Genomic DNA, 26,456 nt, shown 5'->3' with positions numbered 1-26,456 from the left:
CTAAGTGTAAAGTCCGATTTGCTTTGGGTTAGAATCCACTGGACTCTTTCCAGTTATGGTTTTCTGTGATTTTATTATCTCAAATTGTTGGCTGCATGTAATTAAAATAATCTGAAGGAATTGGCTTAGAAGGCTACTGCTTATACAGCATCCATCAACATGTAGAGTTTTACTAATGGACAAATATTGTTAAAAATATGTAGCTTAATCATGAAATTGTCTACAGAAGACATAAGGTTGAGATTGTTATTAATTTCTAAACCATTTGTTAAGCCTGGTTGTGCTCAGAGATTAGCGTACAGTGGAAGGTAGGTATTAATGCATATTTAGGCCTTAAGCTAGTTCAGATTTATCAATCTGGAGAAATCTATATTAGAATTCTCTCATGCATGTAGTGGTTCTGGATGGTTTGATTTTCACTTTCTTGAGTTACTTGAAAAGTGACAGGTATTATGTTTCTGTGAGTCTGAATTTGTCAGAATTCATGGTAACGTAGTGGTAGGACAAGAAGTAATGTTTTTAAACTGAAAATATGTTTTAAACTGAAAAAGGGTAGATTTAGATTACATATTATGAAAAAAAATCCATACTCATGGGGTGGTGAGGCACTGGAACAGGTTTCCCAGAGAAGCCGTAGATGCCCCATTCCGGGGGGTCTTCAAGGCCAGGCTGGATGGTGGTTTGGGCAAGCTGGTCTAGTGGGAGGTGTCTTGGCCTGTGGCAGGGTGGATTGGAGCTGCATGGTCTTTAAGGACCCTTCCAATCCAACCATTCTGTGATTCTAGGAATTTCCCTCATTGCAGATTATGTTTCAGTCTTTCTTAACGCTGAGTGTTATCTGAAGTTAAGTTTAGCACAGTTCTTTTTCCTACTCCAAGGACATCAGTGTATGTCTGTTCCTTCAGGCAGTTCACTGAATTCTTTCCATAGTTGATTCAATCCTCCCATCACTAAGTATATTCTTAATTTTGTTGTTTTGTCAATTGAAATGAAAAACACTGTACTACTATATCATTTGCAATATATGTGCTGTTGTTTACAGTTTGAGCAGAGAGTATAACCATCAGAATTTTCATTAGTTTTAGTTAATTACATTATCAGTGGTATTATAATTTAACATTTATTTCCTTAAGTTTTACCACACAATAATATCTTCAAGCATAATCGTGCCTTTCTTTCCATTCCTTAACACATAGGCATAAAAATGTGCATTCTGTTACTCCAGTATTGGTAGATGTTTACAGTGTACTGTCCCATTGAATTCAGAGCATCAGTAATGTAGCGAGTTAGCGATTGGGATATGGATACTACTTAGGAAGTAGCTTACTCTAAAAGCTTTTTTTTTTTTTTTTTTTTTTTTTTTTTCTGGATTACATTTTTGCCAATAAGAAACATTTCCTTTTCTGAGATAATTAATAAAAGTTGGACTGATTATATTTTTGTCATATCAGCAGTCAAGTTTAGAGTAAAATGTCATGTGTCCAATTAATAACAAATAAACAAGGAAACAAACAAAAACAACAGACCTTTTGTATCTTCCAATGTTGGAAACTTGTGGAGCAAATAAAGTCACATTTTGGTTGGTGACTTCTGAGTTCATTTGTTTCAGTAGCAATTAAACATTTTTCAAAAATTTTGGACACTCATAAATCCTTTCCAAATATTGCCACTGCTTTCCAGTAGCACCAACAAATATTGTTTTCTTGAATATCGCAAAGAAAAGAACAATATGTAGATTCTATGTGTTCTTTTTACAGGTTGAAATTATATTAATTTCATTTCTAAAGTAATAGCAGATGCCATAGGTATATCCTGTGGGATAATTTTTTGTGAAATCTAGCTTCTCTGTTTGCCTGTTTTTATTTTGCTTTTGGGGCACTGTGCAGGTACTGTAGGTACAGCAGAGAATGAGGAAAGATTGTGCCTCCAGGGACAAGAGGGAAGGGTGCTGCAAAATGAAACATTTGGGCAATGTGGAGTAGAAATTTTGGAATGGGCAGAAAACATACATATAGTGTTATTGCACTGGTGGTCTCCAAGGAAGAACCAATTATTAAAAAAAAAAAAAAAAAAAAAAAAAGACTCTTTAAGGGTTGTTGAATACTATGAAGTCACCGGAAAGGCTGAATATAGAGCAAGTCTGGAAGGATATGCAAGGAGAGATTTGTTAAAATCCATTTTCATTTTTATCCAATCTCACACTATGCCTTTTTTCTATATACTACCTTATTCCAGGAGCCCTACTGAAACTTAATATTAAAAATTCAAAGGCCTGTGGTATTTGAAGCATCCTCAGTTTTAAGGAAGAGTCTTTCAGATCCACCTGAAAACTTTATCCTATTTCAGGTCCTGAGGGAGCATTTTTGCTTATAATTTCTCTGCTTAGTGCCCTAGGGTAGCTGTCAAAATTCTTTTGCATAGCACAGTATCAGAATAGAAATGAGAAGGGAGCAAGTCTGTTTTTAATACAAAATTTATTTCTTTGTTTATAATCCACTTTCATCGGAATCCTTCCATCACCTGCAGTGAGTCATTAGTTGCATTCATGCTCTCTTCCTCGATGACTCATGCATTATTTTCTGCAAAAATTGCATAGTGTCAGCAAAAGGAATGGGGAAAATCCCACACTAAAGAGTAATTTGTAATTGGTGATCCTTTTGCTCTTGTAAATAGATGACGGGTGTTAAAATCCAGTCACACAAGGGAAATGAAAATTGCATTTCTCACTACTAGATTAATACTTTAAAATCTGTTTCTATCTATTACATCTTCTCTTCTCTCCCACTCTCTTCTATCTGCCTACTGCCCTGAATGCTTTTCAACAGGAAAAAAGAATAACCTTTGAGTGGACCTGACCTGGTCAGTTTTTACTAGTAGAAAGTGTGCTCACAAGGAAATCCAGTGGAGGAACATTTTTTGGATCCCAGTTAATTAAGAATGTCAGATGGGCCAAGTAACTCAAAATGCTTTTGCGCATATATATATATTTATATATATATACACACACGTATGTATGTGTGTGTGTGTGTAAAAGTAAGGTTGCAACTTGCAGCTTTTGTTAAGTAAGGGCATCTCCACTAGCCACTAAACACAGGGATTTTCAGGATAGTAATGTTGAATCTTGTACTTGTGTTGCATTCTAGGCATCTTTGCCACTAGATCTTTCTTGTAGCCCATTGGACAGAACTAGATGAACTTTGAAGAACCCTTCTAAGATAAACTAGTAGATTTGGGTCTCATCACTACCAGAAATCTTAACAAGCTTTGGGGAAATTCAGGTATGTCTAGAAAATAAATTAAAAAAAAAAAAAAAAAAAAGGAACATAAATTGTAGAGATTACACCATCAGTTGACTGGCATTTTATCCCTGCCTATAAAAGTTACACTGAGGCCATAATGCAATATTTTATATTCATATACTTTCTTGCATCTTAGGAACTTATATTCATAGACTTTCTTGCATCTCTTAAGTTGAGAGTGTGTAAATAATTTTCTTTCTTTAGAAATTCAACATTAGGAATTCTCATCCTCGAAATTAATTTTATGTTCCCTAAAACTATTCTTCTTCCCAATCCTCTATGTTAATATGTATGATCACTATTTTTTTTTTTATCCTAATAGGTTACCATATACAAAATATGATCAGAATTGTAAAATTAAAAACAAATATATATTTTTTTGGTGTTAAAATACCTCTTTTTTAAATGGTCAAATACAGGAAAACGTAGAATTTTTGTTGTTGTTTCAATGCCATAATTTATAAAATTTGGAGTGGACCAGAAGCATGTTAATATGTCCATATAATCTTTATCAAATCTACAAATCTACAAATTCTTATCTTCAGACATGTTGCACTTTGGCTAGTTGAAATTCACAGAAACTCAGCAGTTAAAATGAAAGGCATAGTGTCTAAATATAAGCACAATTAATAGGAACTTTCAAGGTGGCTAGTAGCTCCTTTGATACTCAGTCCAGGAAGAGGGCTTAAGCAAACATAATCAATTTTTATTATTTGATTTGAAAAAGTCTTATATGATCATCATATTATGTTCAAAATGTATCACTGTAATAATGAGTTCTGCATTGAACAGGTTTTACTGAAGCGATAATGAAATATAAATAACTAATCAGTGGATAAATAAAATACACCTCTTGAAAGTACTGTAAAGCTTGTTACAAATCAATCCTTCACTAAACATTGGGTTAAATATCAAACCATATATTTCATTCATTTGCAGTTAGTTGTATTTAGAAATTGTATAAATAAATTTTAAAATGTGTTAATTAATAAGTTCTCACCCTCTATTTGATTTGTGCAGTGGGTACAAAATGTTACTTTTTTTTTTTTTTTTTTTTTTTAAGTGGTGACTGTTTTCATTTTGTAAGTCATTAGTAAGTGGAACTGTAGGAGAAGGTGCATGTCTGTAATAGATACAGGAACATACCCTTCTCTCTGAAGCTTTGTTGGAACAGTCAATGGGCATTGAACAATGTAAGAGTAGAGGAATGAGAAGGAATGGAACATACATGAATAGCATGATTAAGAAATTAAAGAAGAGCACTGTTTAGTGATTGATATGAATGCTAGAAAGCTGGATAACAAGCAAAAAGAAAATGGGAGAATTCCCATTTGTTTTAATAAATCTGGTTTACTTTTTACATTACCTAAAGTTCTGGTTTTCACCTCCATACTCTGAGGCCCAGAGCCCAGAGCCTTTGTAGTCCCCCCCCCTTTATTATTATTTTTTTTTTTTAATCCGTATCCAAATTTCCCCAAGCTTTCCTTTTTTTTTTTTTTTTTTTGGTTATTTTTCTTCACTTTCACTATCACTTATATGATCACTACTAGTCTGTGATAAGTTTACATATAAGATATGTCAATAGACACATGATACATAACTTTAGATTAATTCTTTCTAATGCTAGCATAGTAAATGCCTATGGAAGTAAGCAGAGAGATTAAGAGAATAGAAATGAAGAAATCTCATAGGATCATCCACATGCAAATTCATTAGCAGTGTTTGAATCACTTTTTCTTTAGGAAATGATAAAAAATATTGGAACAGAGGAAGAAAAGTTCATCAGGTAAGCAGGGTTTTAAGAATATCACCATCTATGGAGAGAAAATTTCCATTTATCACAAAGTAAATAGGAAGCATAATGTAGCAAGAACATATTTTATCTGTGTTGAAAACAGTGTCCTGACAAAAAGTACTTCAGTAAATACCAGTAGAAATAAAATGGCAAACCAGAACCCATTTTTATATTTTGGAATTTTACAGACAATAATTTTCCCAAGGAAATGCATGTACTGTATGCATGTAGTCTGTGCTATACACTGCCTGTTGGTCCCCCAGGCCTTGGAGAAACTGATACTCACTAGGAAGACACAAGATACTGTTGGGTTAGGGACACTATATTCCCATCATGTGTGTAATCAGCAGTGGTGGGTGTAGATGTGTGCTAGGGTATCACAGAATCACAGAATCACAGAATTTCTAGGTTGGAAGAGACCTCAAGATCATCGAGTCCAACCTCTAACCTAACACTAACAGTCCCCACTAAACCATATCCCTAAGCTCTACATCTAAACGTCTTTTGAAGACTTCCAGGGATGGTGACTCCACCACCTCCCTGGGCAGCCTGTTCCAATGCCTCACAACCCTTTCAGTAAAGAAGCTCTTCCTAACATCTAACCTAAAACTCCCCTGGCGCATGTTCTAAGAGAAAGGAGTTTTATCCTTTGGTGCTCCCAGACTGCTGGTTGAAAGGACTCGAGCTGTCACTGCCTCTGCCACAGGTTTACCATTGGTTTGGTTTGGTGCTGCTGCAGATAGCCCACTTGTGGTGCAGACTATGCTCCCAGCCAAGTTGCAGGGCTTATCTGCAGCTGAGCATCCACCTAGTGTGAGGTATAACCACTTGTACTATGGTGGAGTAAAGAAAATATATATGCAATGGCCTTTCACAAAGCTTCTGTGTTACAGTCTCTGTTGAAAGGTGCAACTGAACCTTAAGAAATATACCACATGGAGCAGAACTGAGTCAGCAGTGTGATTAAATTATGTGATCAATGTATCTTTTATTTCTATGTGTTCCATCACAACTGCTCAATTCAACACTAGTAAGGTGTCACAGTAGAAATGAAATGAAAAGTTTACTTTAAGAGTGTTAAATCAAGCAGTGACTATTTATATTGATTTTTGTTTGGAAATAGATTTTCTAAGTTCCCAGGCATTTTTATAAGTACCCAAAGGCAGTCAAATTTAGATACTAATGAATAAGCATAACTTCTGAATATAAGGTCAATTTTATGTTTAATGAAACCTTGTAAAGTTAGGGGGCTTTTGAAAATAGGCTAGTCCAGCATTAGGCATTCTGTTTTACTTAATACAGATAACATAAATAACTTCATTCGATATTCTTTATAATTCCTTCTCATTAACAGGGCATTATTTTAAAATACTATTGAACAAAAAGGTATGTGTTTTCTGTTGTTGTTTTGGTTTGATCTGTTTTTTTTTTTGTTGTTGTTGTTTTTGTTTTTGTTTTCAATTCTATTTAGCCTTATATGTATAATACATATGTTTGTGGTATTACCTTGAACAAGTTCAAGAGTATGATCTTGAAGAATATGACCCAATTTTTCCATTACTCTTTTCTGGATGCCTCCTTTTAAAGGAAAAAAAAAAAAAAAATCAAAGGCACCATTTTCCTATGTATTTTTTGTACTACTACTATTTGACAGCTGCGATAAGATGAAACTTGCTAATTGCTTCTACACATAGAATGAATTAAGGAATTCCTAACAGAACAGCAGAAGAATTGTGTTTCAATTTAAACTTCTTAAAAAGAGACCACATATATATATATATATATATATATATATATATATATCAATTGTATACTATTGATGAATTCATAGCAGTTAGTTGAGCTTTCAGCTAACTCTTGATCAGCTTGCCCTTTTTGAACTTTTCTATTTAAAGGAGCTTTTCATGGGATAAAGGAGGAAGAATGATACATGGAAAGAATTATGCACCTCTAATCTCTACTGTAGAAAATCCTTGCACACAAGATAATTCCCTTTATTAAAAAGGGTATAGTTTGATTTCAGCCAACAGGCAAGATAGAAGCTTCATTTTTTTTTTCATTGCTATCAATAGCTATATTGCTACATTTCTAATAAAATTAGAAACATGATAAATCTCGCTAACACAGCACAGTCTTAAGAGTCCAAGTCACTGAAAAGAAACGGAATGGTAGCAATTTTACTTTACCACTGTCCTCACCATCTGAGGTCGTGATTACATAACATTTTAAGCAGTGGAAGTAAGCAGGGTCCAAAGTGTTCATTTGTATTGATATGTTTAATTGTAACTGAAAGGAAGACCAGTGTGTTTTGACTCCCACTAAAAGTAAAACGTGATTGCTTATCTGTATGGCTGAAATGAAAACCTGAAATCTGTCCTTCTGTTCTGCATCTAGTTATTCTAGCTGACACATATCCAATTGTTTTATTTCATTTACTCATAAATAAAGCATGGGACAGATGTGCTAGATTTACAAATTGCTGGAGGAGATGGTTTCTGTAGACTGGCTTTCCTTTGCCCTCTGTCACGAAAGGTAAGAGAAATCCAAATTAAGTTGTTTCCTCTGCCAGAGGCATTTTGAACCCTCACCTTCCCTTGAGTCTGAAGCATGCCCTGTTTCTGTACTGAGCAGTGTGGCTTCAGCTGCTTATGGCTGAGCCTCTAGTTTGTTCAAAATCTTGGTAGAGAAAGGCACTACAAGGGAGGAGTGAGTGCTGGGAAAATTATTATTTATTATTATTATTAATAATAATAATTTCTGTTCTGGAAATGCAGTAGGTGCTGCACTGAGAAGAAAGTATTCTTATTTCATCTGCTGCATCCTGGAGGGTGGAGTGCACTCCTCCTATACAGCCTCTACAAAGTGCATATCCTCTTCAGTCTGACAACTATGACTGCTCTGCCATGGTCACTCTTTTTGGGACATCACATCCAAAGCCTCTTGCTTGCCCAGACTTCCATGTTGGAGCTCCCCTAGGCACTTAGCTGCTGCTTCTGCAAGTATGTCCACAAGCCAGGTCATTCTTTGTGCTAGGTCTTGAACACCTCACCAGAACCTCATCCAGCAAAAACCTGACCAAATGTTGTCCTCACTGCTTGGCACCCTCACCAGAAGCTGTTTTTTCCCTGCCTACAAAGGGTTGAAGTCTTCTGAATCTTTCCAACTTCCTCCCTCTTGCCACGCCATCCATCAAAGGAAAGCTATACTCCTAAGTGTATGTGATGACTCGTTTACCTGCTGCTTATTACAGTAACTGAGTGTCTTTCCTCTTGCTCTCTTCTGGAATATATTTAAATGTTCCTTAAAATAATCTTGGATCTGGTTCTCAGAGAAAAAATAAGTTCTCATTTATATTAAGCCATTTAATAGAAGATTTCAGGAGGATGCAGCTAGCAATTTACCATTCAGTGCACAGGCTGTGTTGGTGGGAGGAGTGGAAGACTTCACTCAAAATGGGTTCTGGCATTGTATAAAAAACCTCTTCTGAAGTGAGCTGTCACCTTGTCATTTGTCCATTACATACCTTGCAGGTTTGACATGGCACATGAAGATTTTGTTACATCAGCAATGAACTTTCAGTCACACTAATTTTCATTTGTGATTACTTCTACAATTTATATACCCACACTATTAGGAGCTTTTTATATTTCTTCCAGTTTTTCTGCAGCCTTGTTTTCTAATTGTGAAATAATTATGAAACAGTTTACAAAGGTGAATCTTTACTCTTAATGTTGTATCAATGCCTTGTTTCTGATCTAGAGAATGTACTTTGTAAGTTTAGTATTTCTTTGTAAGCGGTTAGTTAGTACTTCTAATTACTGATACAGATGATCCAGTTTATTATCCCAGTTTATTGTCCCAGGACACATTTTTGGCTATGAAATATAAATACTAGAAATAAAAGCAAGCTGTTCTAGTTTTCTTCATTTGAAAGCTTTGGAATTACTCTTGATTAGGGCTCTTATAGGCATTAAGAGTTAACATGCCTTTAAAAAACTTTAAAAAATAGAAGTGATATTAAGGATGAATATATTTTTCAGCATTGATTTTAGAAGTAAATTTAATATAGCAAAAGTTCCAGCATATTCTGTTGGGTTTGCAAGTGAGATAACATACATTTTATTTTTCAGTATTATTTTCATTAGTAAGAATTCTGAATGAAGTACTTCACCTCTCCATTAATCCAAAGCAGAATTCTTTGCTCCAGAAAAGAAATAAAACAGGGTGCATTGTGACTGGAGTAGAGCTGATTTTCAACTATCTGAATTTGCAATCCAAATTATGGATTCAGGTGTTTATACTTCCTCTTTTTGCTCCTGTATGCATTGCTTTGTTACACAGTGCTTAACAGAGAGTACATGTTGTCTTCACCAGGCTCACTTATGTCTAAAATCATGTCTGTTCTCTACAAAAGACTTCCAGAGGGTTAATGAGGGTTAATTAAAAAAAAAAAAAAAAAAAAAAAAAAAACAATAATCTCATCACTGAATTTACTTTTTGTTTGTTTGTTTGTTACTGCATTTATTTATTTATTTATTTATTTATTTATTTATTTATTTTTCCTTTCTGTATGGCTTACCACACTGTCAGGGCAGCTGAAAACCCACTGTGTAAATTCTTTTGTCTAGTTTTGGTGTAGTGACTCAATTGCTGTTTTTCGACAAAAACATTTAATTTGTTCCATTGTCATGTTTAATACAAAAATGTCATATATGTTGGGTAATTCTGTTTCTTGTGAAAGCTAACACAATGTAAGTGAGATTATCTTTTGAACTGCTGGTCATTGCCTTAGATGGATTGTACTCTCTAAACTAATACTTATTTCTATTTTTTTCTGAAATTTTAGTATTAAAATGAAGGAATGAATGCAGGAAAAGAGTATAAATCTGAGAAGTCAAAAAGCATCAACTTTTCAGTGATTTTTCTTTTCCTTTCTGATAGATAAGATAGAGAGTGTCCTCCAGGATCATCTGGGCTCTGCCACAGGTGACCAACAGAGCTTCTGGGTGTCTCACATCACATCTTTTTCAGTTTTATTTCTTATATTATTGCTGATTCTTACCTCTTCATTATATTGAAAGAGGGACACTGAAAATTGTTGGGGACACACAGACACCTTTCAGAGCATTTGCAGAAGTGTCAGAACAATAATTTCCAGTGACTCTTAAGATCACCTTCCCATGTAAGGTAATGGCAGCAAACAGTTTTGTGTTAGGCCATTTGTGTGGGGGATTATACAAGTGAGAATTTACTTAGTTTCAAATATAGAAAGTGAATGTTAAGAGACCATAAGATAGGATTAAAAAAAAAAAAAAAGCTACTAAATACAGTAAATTAAACAAATCTGAAATTTATTCTTATAACTTTTTTTTTTTTTTTTTTTTTGTAAGCATAGACTTAACAAGATTTGGGAATCCATATTTATCATTAATTACTTCTAATAATTTTGACTGCCTCAGGAAGAGCAAACCATTTTTGGCTGCATCAATTCCAGAAAGCAAAGCCAAGTGTCTTTGCTGTGTACCAAGACAGATTGAACGTCCATCCTACTTGAAAAATGAATTTACAGTGACTTTGGCCTTCTGTTACGTGTAGAGGAGGAAATGCTTGAAGAGATGTTTCAGATGTACAGAGGACCATCTGTGACTTATTTTGCTACAAACTCTTTTAGTTTGAACTATGACTTGGAAAAACAAACAAACAAACAAACAACAAAAAAAAAAACTTTGGAGAGGACCTTAGCCAACTCAGTGGGAACAAAGTAGGTTAAACATTTCAAACATAATTACAATCCACATTGCACTTTTTCCTCAAAAGAATAAGCATTAAAGCTTAATGGTATGTATGCATTCGAATTTTGAGCTTCTTTTATTGACCAGAGTATCTATTTTGTTAAGCAAATCACTCCAAAGCCAGATGAGCATGGATATTTGTGTTGAATCAGGGGTGGCCAACCCGGCTCACTCAGCAAGCCAATCTGTGCTGGCGAAACTGTTGAGATTAGCAAATGGTGCTGTTGAATTTAAAAAAAAAAAAAAAAAAATTTGGAAAAAAAATCACATGACCTGACGTTCATTGTTACCCATGTCTTTGAGTATATTTGATTGACATTATGAAGTATCTAAAGTGGAGATGCATTTTGGTTTTGAATTTTTCCTGTTACAAGAAAAGAGATCTGAAACTGGGGTAGTCTGTTGCCTGTGAAATCATCCCATTTTCCTGTTGGAACTCATTGTATTCTGCTACCTATGTACATGTACCTGAAGTAATTCCTTACTATATTTTTTTTTACATGTATTGATAAGTATATCTGTGTTAATGATTGAGAGAAATAAAGTTTCTTAAAGGCTAAGCTCAGCCTTTCTGCTGAGCTTATGTTTGACTGTCCTATCCAGTTGTATATAAAATTGTAAATCATAAGAGGTGGATGAGGAGAAACACGTTATCACTAAATTTATAAAAAAATATTGTTTCATCCAAGTCTAGACTTCTGGGAATTCAGCTCAAAATGGTTAAACAGACTATGGAATTAAGGTGATCTGTGGCGGACCTGCAGAACAAGAAGCTGAACTGTTGATCTTCATTTTTTTCCAAGAAAAGTCCCATTTTCTGTTTTCTTTCAGATGTGATGTTTTGTCACACCAACATAAAAAATAAAACTCCAACTCAAAATAAATTCAAAGACATCATTTTGAACACCTAAGGAAAACATTAATTGTGATTGTCTCTGATATTTCTGCTTCTTAAACATTAGTCACATATGGTTTGTTACAGTTGGAGTGGTAGATATGTGGGAGTAAGACAGACCATAAGTGGGCTTTAAGAGACGATGCACAAGAGCATCATCTTTATATAGAGTTATTTGAAGAAACTGCTGAAAAAAAACCTTGGCTGCTTAAATGCAAGCTTGTAAACTTTGTATATATTTGCAAAAATTTTAGCTGCTTGTATTCTGTATGTCTTTTTCTAAACTATAAGCAAGTGTGTTCTAATAGTGTACGTAACTCTTCACAAATCAGTGCAGTATCAAGGGTTACATTTGTACACTGTATTTTGTTGTATCCCCTCCAAGTTTCTTGTGCACCCCCAGCCTCCTCGACGGGTGTTCTGAGAAGCTGAAAAGCCTCTTACTCTGTTTAAGCACTGCTCCGTAACAACTAAAACATTGGTATGTTACCAACATTATTTTCCTCCTAAATCGAGAACACAACATGATACCAGCTACTATGAAGAAAATGAACTCTATCCCAGTTGAAAAAAGGATAATTTGTAATAGAATTTGTATTTCTCCAGAAAATAAGTAGCACTTTCCATAAGCAGGTTCTTCCATCTTTCTTCAATGTAAATATCATGTCAGGCTGGTCTCTTTCACATACACTGTTGCTGAAAGTTAAAATAATATGAAAGTGCTAGGAAATTTACTGATGTTTAGCCATGTTTAATTTTTGCTTTCTTATCATCTTCCTATCTAAGAATATATTGTTTTATTTTCTAAATATCTTACTCTGTGTCCACCTAATTTCCTCCTAGTAAAGAGGGTTTTTATTTTATTTTTATTTCCCTTTGGGAACTCTAGGAAGGAGCTGGGGGAATCTTGGTAAATAAGTGTGTGGTACTTTCATTTCTTTATTTTTATTTTTATTTTTATTTTTATTTTTATTTTTATTTTTATTTTTATTTTTATTTTTATTTTTATTTTTTCCAACATATGAAGTCTCAAATGGTAGATGCTACCCTTTCTGTTGTGACTTGTGATGGAAAAGGTCAGGAGCCAGTGATACAGAAGTCTTCTGAGAGGCTTCTGGAGTGCAGAGTGACTTGCAGTACACACCTTCCTATTGCTGTATGGCCTCTGGGCCTTTCTTTCACTGATTGATTTCTGACCAAGATTCAGCTGTGATCTACTCAATAATTTTTAGCAGCTAAGCATTCCTAGTGACAAAAACTGTATTTCCCACTCTTCAGAACCATAACACAAAACCTTCTCCTTTAGTAATGAAAACGTGAGTATTACAGCATATTAGTAGTTAGTATACTAGTTATTTTAGTATATTAGTGTATTTGTAATATATACAATATATAATATATAATTGGTATATTAGACAACTAGTATACCTCAGAATTGCTGTGACCTACAAGTCATATTAGCATGTTTCGGGAGAAAAGGACAGTTTTGGTAATCTCCACATCTCTACTGGCAGTGAAATCTGTCTTTAGTCTTCTGTGGCAAAATGTTTGTGCCAAGTGACAAAGGAACAAGTAAATCCCATCAAACATTTGTTAGAAAACAGCATGTTGTCAGTTAGAATCATGAATTACTTCATCCCTCAGTAGGCAAACCTGCAGAGAGGCTGTGCCAAAATATTTACAGATACTTTTTGATGTCTTTTAGGTATTCTTGGCTTGAAAAGTAGTCCTAACCTTATAGGACTAGTGGATTGCTTGAGTAATTTGAAATAGAAAGATCAATAAATGTCAAGGAAAAGCAGAAGTATTGATAGTTTCATTATGTGCTACATGACTTCTTTCACCTTTTTCCTTTTCCTTTTCCTTTTCCTTTTCCTTTTCCTTTTCCTTTTCCTTTTCCTTTTCCTTTTCCTTTTCCTTTTCCCTTTCCCTTTCCTTTTCCCTTTCCTTTTTCTTTTTCTTTTTCTCTTTTTCTTTTTCTTTTTCTTTTTCTTTTTCTTTTTCTTTTTCTTTTTCTTTTTCTTTTTCTTTTTCTTTTTCTTTTTCTTTTTCTTTTTTTTTCTTTTTCTTTTTCTTTTTCTTTTTCTTTTTCTTTTTCTTTTTCTTTTTCTTTTTTTTTCTTTTTCTTTTTCTTTTTCTTTTTTTTCTTTTTCTTTTTCTTTTTCTTTTTCTTTTTCTTTTTCTTTTTTTTTTTCTTCTTCTTCTTCTTCTTTCTCTTTCTCTTTCTCTTTCTCTTTCTCTTTCTCTTTCTCTTTCTCTTTCTCTTTCTCTTTTCCCTTTCCCTTTCCCTTTCCCTTTCCCTTTCCCTTTCCCTTTCCCTTTCCCTTTCCCTTTCCCTTTCCCTTTCCCTTTCCCTTTCCCTTTCCCTTTCCCTTTTCTCTTTCCCTTTCCTTTTTTTTTTTTTTTTTTTTTTTTTTTTGTCCTAAATGAACAAGTGGAAACCTGCCATTTCACTTATCATCCTTCCTTCCTAGCTCCAGGCTGAATGAGAAAAGGTTATACCTGTCAACTGGAAGATACATTCTGGGCAGAATTGTTTTCAAATTATTATGTGTCACTTTAACACATGTAATTATAGAATAAAACAAAACAACTAACCAACCAAAAGAAAACAAAAACAAAACAAAACAAAAAAAAACACACATCTAAGTTCTGAAAATTAAACATAAAGCCCTGAAGTTATTAAATAATACCAGGTACAAATCATTTAAAGCATTTAACTATTCTGTGTGAACTTGTTCTGTGAATAAATTCCTTTTCACTGAGGGAAAAAAAAGACTTCTTCCACTGGTGTGTAAATCATGACATATACTCAAAGAAGTTTTTTGTTTGGTTGGTTGTTTGGTTGATTTGGTTTGATTTGTTTTTTTTTTTTTTTTTTTTTTTTTTATTCAGTGAGTGTAGGTTCACAAGAATTTGTGATAAATGTGTCTGTTTTCTGTTATAGATTCAGCTTCAGGAATTGACTTAGTAAACCATATTAAATACTATTTTTTACAGAATGAAAAAAACCCTGACACATGCTGGGGTGTTTAGGGGTGCAGGAACTTTCTAACCTATCAGATCTTCCAACTCTTTGAGTGTCTGCCAACAAATAGGGAGCATGAAGATACCTTCAGTGAATGCAGGGCAGTGGTGGAGAAGTATTTATATTACCCATAAAGTAAAAGGTCCAGCATTGACAGAACCTTTCCAACAGCAGACACTGGATCTGAAATTCTCTTGCAAAATATTGCAAATACAAAGCTACTACATGCTTAGTATTTTTATTTAATTACTTGCTCAATATGGTATCAAGATCCATGCCTTGTCCTTTGCAAAGAAAGATAGCTCAGATTTTGTATTGTGTACTAGCACAGAGAAGCTGATTTCCTTTCCATGGATAATTTCTTGCTTTTTCTGAGCATGATAGTCAAATACAAGATAAAATATAGTCCAAAGCTAATGGTTTGAGATGATAGCTGTTCTGGTTTCTAGTAAATATGTATCCAAAATGAAGAAAAACCACTCTTCCAGCATTCTTTAGTGAGTACTTGCCTCATGAAAGATGTGTCATAACATATCCAACTGATGAAAAGAGAAATAGGCTTCCCAGCCATGTGTTCTCCCGTGGCATGACCAATTATATCATAAGAGATGTTTTAAAATATTGTCGCAATTTTCCAACATATAAGAGGATGAGTGACCAAAAAAGTTTAATGAAAATAAAAAGGGTCATATCAAGAAAAATGATTTGATAAAAATGTTTCAAATGGTCAAAGATGCAGAACAGAGATATCTCAGAAAACAAAAAAAGTCAGAGGAAATTTAAAACTTATTCCAAATATTCCCAGAATACGTCATCAGGAGTTTTACCAGTTTTCCACTCCTTTCTTTTTAACATTTTGGCATCAGCATTTTTATATTTTTAAGAATGATAATTCCTAATGTAAAATATTGACTTCTACTGTGTCAAGATACACTGGTAACTTTAGTTGTCTAGATTTCAGCTGTGTTGGTAACACGTAGTACCAAGAAAAAAGCATTAATTTCCTGTTGTAAGTCCTACAACTTTCTTCTTTCAAATCTGAACTGTTTGGGACATTTTAAGAAAAACACTACAGCAATTTGGTCCTTAGTTCATAGGAAACAGACTTCTAGAAACATGTTATTTAAGCAGTATGCGTTCAGTTCAAAAAGTGCATTTCATAAATATTTTCATCATATGCTCTGACATAATTTGAAGACCTCTATTTAGGAGTAGATTTAGAGAGCTATATATAGGACTCCTTTTAGAGAAAGCTCTAGGGGTAGAACAACAGAGGATTTGATGATTAACTTAATCACATTAGGAAAGATTAACAAGATGATAAGAAAAATATTACTGTAGAAACTAGTACATGCTGTCAAAATATAAATAAACTGTGATGTGTAAACTAAAAGATTAAAAATATATATTTTTAGATATTTTAAATTTGCACACCGTTTACAATCTCCTTCAAATCTTTAAGAAAGAAAAACAGCTCCAATAAGCAATTGGGAATTCTTGTTTTCTCATTGGCAAATAAAATATTTACAGACTGAAACAGCAGGATAAGGCTATCACACAGAAATTGGTATATTGAAGGTTCTGAGAAAAAAATAGAAGAATTCTAATTGTGGTGGATTTGTTAACATTCTGCGCTGTTTACATGTATGTTCCATATGGCTTTATGTAGCTAAAACATCGATGGAGAAGTAAAATGCTTGGTAAAAACATTGTTCTTGCACTTGACAGAATTACTGTAGTCACTTTTATGTGAAATGTTCTGGCTTCTGACTGAAAATGCTTATCTTCTGAAATCCATGGTTTAAATTTATTCCTAAAAAAATAGGAATGGTGTACATTTCTTGGACATTAGCAGCTTAAAAAAAAGGTCTCCAAAACATCACCTTGCCTTTCAATAATTCCTTCTTCAGTTGACAGAAGTTTCACAGTAATACATCTGATTTGAAAGGACTAAGAAAACACAGGGAAAAAAAAAAAAAAAAAAAAAAAAAAAAGATAAAGTAGTCTATATCTGAATGTAAGTATTTCTGTATCTTTCAGGTGTAACTGAGTAGCTGCAATAGATACTGATACTATTTAATAGCATCTAGAATATATGTGCAATAAGTTTAGGAGGATTTATTATCAGGCGACTTTCATTATTTTTTTTACTAGTAATATTTCTCATACTCTATATACAAATAATAGATTAGCTGGTGCTCTGACTGCCAGCATACTTACTCCAGTTAACAGCATATGTCCAAATTATTCTGTTTGTGCTAAAATGGTCGAAATAACGGATATTTTAATTAGGCTACTATTTCAGGTGTTTTTATCAGGCTTTTAAAATGATTTAGGGTTTTGTATAGCTAAGTATTAATCAAGTACATCTCTCTCAATTGAATGTGAAGCTGATTCCTCTTCTTTTTTCTTCTTCTTAATGAATGGGAGTAGATGCAGCATAGAAAGTTGCACTTACTGTGTCATTTTCTGTGATCATTGGCAGTCACTATTGAACTTAAAATTTGTCAGTTAAAATTTGATAAATGCCTTCTATATATTTTTTTTTATATATTCCTATCATAACTCTATAAAATAAACATATATTTATTATTCTTTAAATATTGTAAATTGAACCTGACTATCTCTGTATTTTTAAGCTAAATTTGTTTATTTAACTAAGATTAAATAAATGTTCTCTTCTATAATTTTCTTGTTTTGTGATAAACCTGTAAACAATTGTGCAACTCATAACCAGCTAGTTATGCATAGCTATCATGCATAACCAGATAGTATGCATAGCTATCTCATAGAACTAGGGAGAAACGGTAGATCTTTTTAGTAGCCTTTTTTTCTTAACATTCTCCATCTGCAGCTCTTGTATAGCACTCTGTGCAGTGGCACTGTGGTCACTGCCACAATGAGGAGAAGGATGAAAGGATGTGATTCTATGAATCTATGTCTTGGTAGAGTAGACCAGACCCACTTTCAGTTCTCAAGAAAACTGTGTGACAAACAGAGAGAAAACAAAAAGAGATGGTTTGGTGATAAGAAAATCATAGAAGTAAAACATAATTAAGAAGAGTAGAAAAGTGATTTTGAATGGGGAAAACAATGACATCGATTTATTTGGGTCTCTTTTTTTTGGTACTGAATACTGATACTGTAGAAGGAAGACTGATCCAGTGATGTCACAAAAACTAAGGAAAGGGGAGGAGAGTGAATGTAAGTGAAAAAAGCTGTCTCCTGTAGATTGTCTGAACCCTTGCTCCCTTGCAAGGACAATAGTTTTGCACTATGAGGATATTGACAAGTCAGGCTCTGTTGAAGGGGTTTTATAATGATGAATTAAATGTCATTATTTGAATGTAGATCTTCCCTGTCAAAATACTACTATCTACAGAAATAAAAACTGGAACATATTTTTTCCAAGGACTTACCTATTTTCCTCACTTCTTCATCTGTATGACAATGATTTGTAGCTATTGATGTGTTATTATATTATTGGGAGGGGTGGGAAGAGGGACTGCTTTTTCTGTTTTTAATGCACATTGTCCACTTACAGAATATCATTTAGCAAGCTTAATCTTAACCTTCTAATCTGAACAAATTATTTACTTAACGTGAAGAGGTATATCACATTTTTCACAGCAATGCGATTTGTGCTTTTTGGCAGAAATATCATTAAGAAACAAAAGGAAGATTTTTCTTTGGCAGAGCATTGATGAAATAAAGGTGGATGTCATGGTCATACAACTGGGAATAAATCATTTTGTGTGGGTTGATGATTGAATTAGAGAGATGGTAGAGGAATCCAAGTGTAGCTGCTACACTATTTACTGGTTTTGTAGTCATGATACAGGATATATGAACATATATTTAAGCCAGAGAAAAATAAAAATAATATATTGCTTTTCATGAGGGTAAGTATTCAACATTGTATTTTTAAATATTCTGCATTCAGAATAAATTTAAGGAACAACTGTTTACTGACAGAGAATAAACACTATTTATAGATAGAAACATAGAATCATTCAGGTTGGAAGAGATCTCTAAGATTATCTAGTCCAGCCTTTAACCTGGTGCTGATAAGCCCACAATTAATCCATGCCTCTAAATCCTATATCTACACATTTCTTGAAGATCTACAGGGAGGGTGACTCAACCACTGGGTAGCCTATTCCAATGCCACACAACACTTTCTGTGAAGAAATTTAATATCCAACCTAAACCTCCCCTGGTACAACTTGATGCCATTTTCCCTTGTCTTATCACTTGGTGCTTGGGAGAAGAGCCCAATCCCCACCTCTGTATAGCATCCTTTTAAGGTAATTGTAAAGTACAATATGGTCTCCTTCTTTTCTCAAAGCTAAACAACCCCAGCTCCCTCAGCTGCTCTTCACAAGATGTTTTCTAGACCCTTCACCAGCTTCATTGCCCTTCTTTGTACACGCTCCAGCACTTTGATGTCCATCTTGCAGTAAGAGGTCCAAAACTGAGTATGGCATTTGAGGTGTAGCTTCATCAGCGCTGAGTACAGGATAATCACTTCCATAGTCCTGGTGGCCACACCATATCTGATACAAGCCAGGATGCTTCTTGGCCACCTAAATACACTGCTGACTCATATACAGCTGGCTATCAAGCAATACCTCCAGATCCTTTTCTGCTTTCCAGACACTCTTCCCCCATCCTCCAGCATTGCATGGGGTTGTTGTGCCCCAAGTGCAGGATCCAGCACTCGGCCTTGCTGAACATATTTGTTTAACTTATTACAATATTTGCAGTATATATTTCTTTTTTGATTATTATTACTTTTACTTTTGTGAAGTTGTTGTACAATATCTATCCTTTTCCATGAGCATTAAGCAGAATTCTAGGGCAATACCATCATTTATATAGACATATATATATATATATATATATATATATTTTTAACGAATCGTTCTCCCGAGTTGTAATTGAAGACAAAAATTATGACAACTGAAAATGTTTTGTTTGTTTTCAGTGATATGAAGAATGTCCTCAGTTAAAAAATACACTTCTAATAGATATATAGGATACTCACCTTTCTGATTTCTGTAAGCCAAACCAAAAATAGTTGATTAGTAAAAAATTCCACCCCTGTATCCAGAATGCAAATGTGTTGTACCATGTCTGTTAGATTGTTGGGCTAAATAGGGTAGTTGTTGCAATCTTTAAAGTTAAGTAACTTTTTTTCTGAACAAATTATATTTTACTTTAGTTTTTGGGAAAAAAAAAAAAGTTTCATATCACACCAACTTCACACTCCTTCTCCTCCTCTCCTCTCCTCTCCTCTCCTCTCCTCTCCTCTCCTCTCCTCTCCTCTCCTCTCCTCTCCTCTCCTCTCTCCTCTCCTCTCCTCTCCTCTCCTCTCCTCTCCTCTCCTCTCCTCTCCTCTCCTCTCCTCTCCTCTCCTCTCCTCTCCTCTCCTCTCCTCTCCTCTCCTCTCCTCTCCTCTCCTCTCCTCTCCTCTCCTCTCCTCTCCTCGAGTCTCCTCGAGTCTCCTCGAGTCTCCTCGAGTCTCCTCTCCTCTCCTCGAGTCTCCTCTCCTCGAGTCTCCTCTCCTCGAGTCTCCTCTCCTCAAGTCTCCTCTCCTCGAGTCTCCTCTCCTCTCCTCTCCTCTCCTCGAGTCTCCTCTCCTCGAGTCTCCTCTCCTCGAGTCTCCTCTCCTCGAGTCTCCTCTCCTCGAGTCTCCTCTCCTCTCCTCTCCTCGAGTCTCCTCTCCTCGAGTCTCCTCTCCTCTCCTCGAGTCTCCTCTCCTCGACTCTCCTCTCCTCTCCTCTCCTCGAGTCTCCTCTCCTCTCCTCGAGTCTCCTCGAGTCTCCTCTCCTCGAGTCTCCTCGAGTCTCCTCTCCTCGAGTCTCCTCGAGTCTCCTCTCCTCTCCTCTCCTCTCCTCTCCTCTCCTCTCCTCTCCTCTCCTCTCCTCTCCTCTCCTCTCCTCTCCTCTCCTCTCCTCTCCTCTCCTCTCCTCTCCTCTCCTCTCCTCTCCTCTCCTCTCCTCTCCTCTCCTCTCCTCTCCTCTCCTCTCCTCTCCTCTCCTCTCCTCTCCTCGAGTCTCCTCGAGTCTCCTCGAGTCTCCTCTCCTCTCCTCGAGTCTCCTCTCCTCTCCTCGAGTCTCCTCGAGTCTCCTCTCCTCTCCTCGAGTCTCCTCGAGTCTCCTCGAGTCTCCTCTCCTCGAGTCTCCTCTCCTCGAGTCTCCTCTCCTCGAGTCTCCTCGAGTCTCCTCTCCTCGAGTCTCCTCGAGTCTCCTCGAGTCTCCTCGAGTCTCCTCGAGTCTCCTCGAGTCTCCTCGAGTCTCCTCGAGTCTCCTCTCCTCGAGTCTCCTCTCCTCGAGTCTCCTCTCCTCGAGTCTCCTCTCCTCGAGTCTCCTCTCCTCTCCTCGAGTCTCCTCTCCTCGAGTCTCCTCTCGAGTCTCCTCTCCTCGAGTCTGCTCTCCTCGTCATTTTTCTCTCTCTCTCTCTCTTTTTTTTTTTTTTTTCTCCCATGCTGATCAAAGGAAACTGTCCAGTCATTATGAAGAAGAGGAAATGTTAATGAAGGGCTAGATTTATAAGACTAATGGCAAAGAAGTAATTTCCCTTCTTGCAGTAGGGCAGCTCTAGCTGTAAATTACCAACACTGGAAGGGGAAGTTCTTATTCTCTTTTTCAGGAAATGTTAGTTTATAATGGTAACCCAAGCTAATGCCCTAGCTACCAGAAGGTAAGTATTCCGTGGCCTCATTTTCACATGCTGCTTTATCTTGTCTAACAAATAAAGTACGTAAACAATATAAGACAGGGAATCTCAGCACTGAGTTGGAGCATTATTCTCTTATACTGCCTCGAGGACTATTTTAGTGCTTTATGCAAATTACAACTGTGTCACAAAAGGAAACATTTAAGGTCCAATACAAAATACTGCATAGTATTTTAGTGATTAGGAAACTTGTCTGTCAGGTTAAGAAGCTCCTGTTGAGATGTGCTTCCTATTTAATTTTAGAACAGGGACTATAATCCATATTCTCAGGTTCAATTAAGCTTCAATTCTAGAAGTTCCTCAAATACAAAATATTTTGCTCTTTGCTTATTAAAATCTTGAGTTCATTTCATTTTACGTATATTGTTAAGCTGAGTTGATGTTTTAGGGAGATTAGCACCTTAAAACTCGTCACTTTAAGACCTGTATATAACCCAGGACCTCGGACAGTAATGATCAGTTTCTCAAGTGGCATAATCTAATGTGATTTCAAAGATACCAGTGAACTTAAACCCATTTGCCCTGGCAGAGAACTAAAGCATGTATCAGTAATAAAGTACAACTATAAAAACTCAAGGTTCGGAATATCAAAATTCTTTCAACTCTTGTTTACATGAAGAATGGAATGATTGTTCAAACTTCTGCTTTGTTTACTACTAACTTTATCAATTTAATGTAACATTTTTATAACTTCATCCTTGTCTTCTTTTCTTTTTCACAGCACCTTCAGGCTTGAAGGAATATCTATCTGGAGGCACGTCAGTTAATTTCTTGCATATCAAATTCATCATTGTGACTTCTTGCACGCCAGATCTGAAAAGTAATCAGGAACCTGACCTTCCATGGAGCATGGGAAAGCCCTTCAAGTCAGAGCACAATGAATCATGAGTGTAATCTGTATTGAGTCAACTGTCTCAGATCAGAGGGCTGCAAGCTGAGTCCTGGCAAAAGCCACAGCCTTAAATTCCAGTTAGTGGGAAAGAAGAATAAAGAGGACTAAACATCTTGCCCCATTTCAGAAACTGCTCTCCAAGCCTGACACTTGAGTTCTGTGCTGAGCAACCAGAGTAACAAACGATGAGTTTTTCATGGGTCAAGCCAGCATCCAAAAATATTTCAATATGTAGCCAAAAGGAGAAATGAAGCATTTAGGTGATAGCAGGATATGAATGCATTTACTGCAACAGAGGAATGTTACTGTCTATGGGGAAAGAAGATCTCTGTCATCCCTTGTACATATTCAAAGCCATACAGGAACAGGGCATCAGTGATGTTAAATTGCTTAAAAGGATGCTGTCTCCTGTCCTCCATCCAACTTTGAAGAAGTTCAGCTGTTAGAGATTGCATCTCAATGCACTTCTAGTATTTGCACTGTCACTTCCATTCAGGGTAATGACGTGTGCCACTGTTTGCACAGACAGCCCCAGGAGATTTTTGACCACAACAAGCTATATTTTGCTGGGGCTTCAAAAGGAATATAAAAGTTAGAACTGAAGAAAAACATTTGTGCGCGCTTTCACTATGGGGATCTCTTCACTGAAAGGACTATGGTCCTTTCTTAGGTTTAAATAAATACATACATATACATACATATATATATATGTATATATATGAAAAAGCATCAACATTATAAGGTGTGTTTAAAAAGGGGATATAATCTTTTTTAATACCATCCATTTTTTATCATATTAGCAGCCAAGAAATTTAATCTATTGAAGTATACATCCAAACCGCTCCTGTTGAACACTGACATTATAGTCCCAGTTACTGTTAGAGAAAAGAAGTCATTTGTAATATGTATTTGACATAATTTTTTTCTAACCATTTGTCTATACTTCATGGAGAAATTGAACAGACAAGCAACATTCTCAGTTTATTTTTCTAAATAAATGTCTTGTTTATATTATTTGCAGTCACTTATTTTGGCTGATTTTCATTATCTCCAAAATATGATTTAAAGACAGAACCAAAACACAGAAATCATTCATTCATGTTAAGCTGTAATGATTTGCTGACCAAAAGCTTTAATATAAATATTGTAATTTGTAAAATGATGAAGTATATTTATACCGGCAAATATGTATGGTAAACAAGAGGAGGTATTTTAACTCTTAATTTCAGAACATAGTTTATTTTAATATCCACATGAAGAAATCTAAATATATAATGGGATAGATTTTTTTATTATCAGTAAGTTTTAGCAAGTAAAATTTGGATGTTTAAATGAAAGGAATGTAGTCTAATAATAGTAGTTTCCCAAATTACACAGAAATCTTTTATCAACTTTCTCATATTATTCAAAAACTATTTTTGTTGTTGATTATTTGTTTGTTTGTATGTTTTAGTATACTGAAAAGGCCATGAAGATGATACCATTTGATCACAAAAAAAATTGAGAAGTTATAGGATAAGAGGTTGTTCCTTAGAACAGTCTACAGTTTACAGTTAAGAACAGTTATTTTTATTCATCTACTGCAGTGATTTGTTATCAAGTTATTGAAAATTTCAATGCTAGCACTCTTTTGAATAAAAATATTTTCCTTTTTCCTTAGTCCATTAGCCTGTGTGTAATTTTAAGAGAAAAGTAAAACATGTGATTCCCTATTCACTTAAAGCATTCATCTTAAATCAAGTCTTGTGTATCTGATTTATAAAGCTGAAGAGGTTTTTTGTTGTTGTTATTGTTGTTTTGTTTTTTTCTTTAATTCCATTGCTCTTTGAAACCTATTAAGTGCTCACTAAGAGAAAAATGTTCTTTCAAAAACAACAACAAATGGAAAATCCAAGCCATTTTTCACCTGTGGGTTAACCTTGTAATAGGCAGATGTTTTAAAAATGTATTGCTCTGCTCTAGTGTACTAACAAGTGTATGCGTGTGTTTGTGTGTGTGCACGCATGCGCATCCCTACCTGCTGATGAATGCCAGCTCTGCTGAAGTAAGTGCCCCAAGTCCTGTTATTGCAGGAGATGCTCGTGTTGTATATTTTGGAAAAAGACTTGAGTGCTGTCTTTGCTTGTGACTCTGAAGCCATAAATAGATTTACAGTTTTTTGTGAATTAATCAAATGAATTAATTAAGAGAATATTAGTCTCCCTTACTGGGCAAAACTCGGAATCATCTCATGGTTTGACTCTCTTTTTCACGGAAAGCTAGAGGTCAATTTCCACTGGTGCAGTTGATAAATGAAACCTTTGTATCTGCTAAAGAATGATGATTGGTGTTTTTTATTTGTTTGTTTGTTTTTCCCACATATTTTATCTTACGGTTTACTTAAAAGCATTTAAATATGACTTTACTTCTTTGTCATCAGAGTCATGTATTTGGACACACAGCTTGCATGGGTTTCATTATGTACACTCTTTGGATAGCCTGTGTTTTAAAACTGGGGATCTTACTCCTTCAGACTAATATTCAGAGTTGTTTAATGAAGGGACATTATCAAAATAGTAAGAAAATTTCAGAATGATAATTTGAGCACTTTCATTATCATCTAATAACATTTGGAAAATCTCTTTTTTATTTTATTTTATTTTTTTGTGAACAGAATGCATTCATCTATATTTGAAAATAGCCCAATAAAAGTCTCATGAAATAATTAATTACTACTTGCTAATACTTTTCTGCTGTGCTAAGTTCTAGATCAGCTCCTGTGTGAAAATGTTATTACATACATCACCCGAAACAGTGTAAAATTTTCTTCAGAAAAAAGCAACAGATGAAAAATAATAACCTCAGACAGGTTTTACACTATGTGTGCAATGCAAAAATGATAAACATATGAGATGTGGACTGAAGCATATATAGTTGTCAGAGGACACTGCAAATCATGGTTTTCATCAATCACATGCTGTAGTTTACAACTCCAAGTTAACTGGGGGTTTCCTGCTGGACAGCAAATTTCAGTGCATATACACATGCACATGAGAATACACATATTCTGTCTTATTTTGCCAGCAGTGGGGCTGAGGTAAACCTAGATTCCTTGACGTTTTAGAATTAAATTTTTAAGTCTTGAGGTAGGTATTCAGTATTGTGATATACATTGAGCTGATGTCTACGTATTATGCAGATGTTCCTCTGAGATAACAGTTCAACACAGAAAAATAAAATGTTACTGGGATTTCAGATTATTATTTTTTTTTTATCCAATTTTCTTCAGTGTTTGCAAATAATTAGAACTGAAGGTTTTTTTTTTTTTTTTTTTTTTTTTTTTTTTCATATATTTTAAAACCAGAGGAGACAATTATCTAATTCTGTATACTGATGCCACAAAAGTGTTATTTTTCCCATTATCTTAGGCTAAACATTTTGACAAAAAACTGCAGAATGTTTTCAATGAAGGCAATGTTATAAAGACACATTTTAAGTACCAGGGTCTTTTGTTGTTGTTGTTTTATGTTTTGTTTTGTTTTGTTTTGTTTAGCATTATGTATATAATATCTGCAGAACTGTTTGTACAATACAGTGACGTTTCTTTATTTGGCATCTGAAAAGCTAAGAAACCAATGTGCTTGAAATGATGAAGCTTACGAAACAAAAAGCTGACACAATTCTGGGTGTGTCCACAAGACAGAAAATTCAGTTAATGAACTTTTTTATACACAAGGACCATTGTCAATTTCCTTTGTTTCATGAGAGAAACAGAGATGTTAAAGTAGCTGTTTCATAAAGCTGAAGCAAAAGACTGCATAAGTCTGCTGATGATCAGGATGATTTTAAAGTGCCCTCTCATTTAAGCAGTTGCCCCAAGTGTCACATGGCAAGAATATTCCCAAGGGACAGATTTGTTACTACCAGGGAATACATTCTCAGTCCACACTGAAGCTCTCCAATGACTTTTCAAATAATCCTGTCCACAGGATAGTTTAGCTGTGCCAGTTATGGTGTCTGGGGATGGAAAGGTAT

General features: G+C 35.0%; 1 protein-coding gene across 4 annotated transcripts in view; it reads left to right on the top strand.

The window, feature by feature from the left end:
• PRR16 (proline rich 16) overlaps positions 1-24,759 on the top strand; it is a 164,514-nt gene extending 139,755 nt beyond the window's left edge. For all 4 annotated transcript variants that reach the window (XM_068667000.1, XM_068666999.1, XM_068666998.1 and 1 more), the window contains one exon: positions 22,272-24,759. The gene's annotated coding sequence lies outside the window, so the exon portion shown is untranslated. The remainder of the gene's footprint in view (positions 1-22,271) is intronic.
• Positions 24,760-26,456: the final 1,697 nt, after the last annotated feature.

Source organism: Anas acuta, chromosome Z, assembly GCF_963932015.1.
Source record: "Anas acuta chromosome Z, bAnaAcu1.1, whole genome shotgun sequence".
In the NCBI taxonomy this organism is placed as follows: Eukaryota; Metazoa; Chordata; class Aves; order Anseriformes; family Anatidae; genus Anas; species Anas acuta.
The sequence above is the reverse complement of the archived record's forward strand: the minus strand, read 5'-3'. Positions and strand labels throughout refer to the sequence as shown.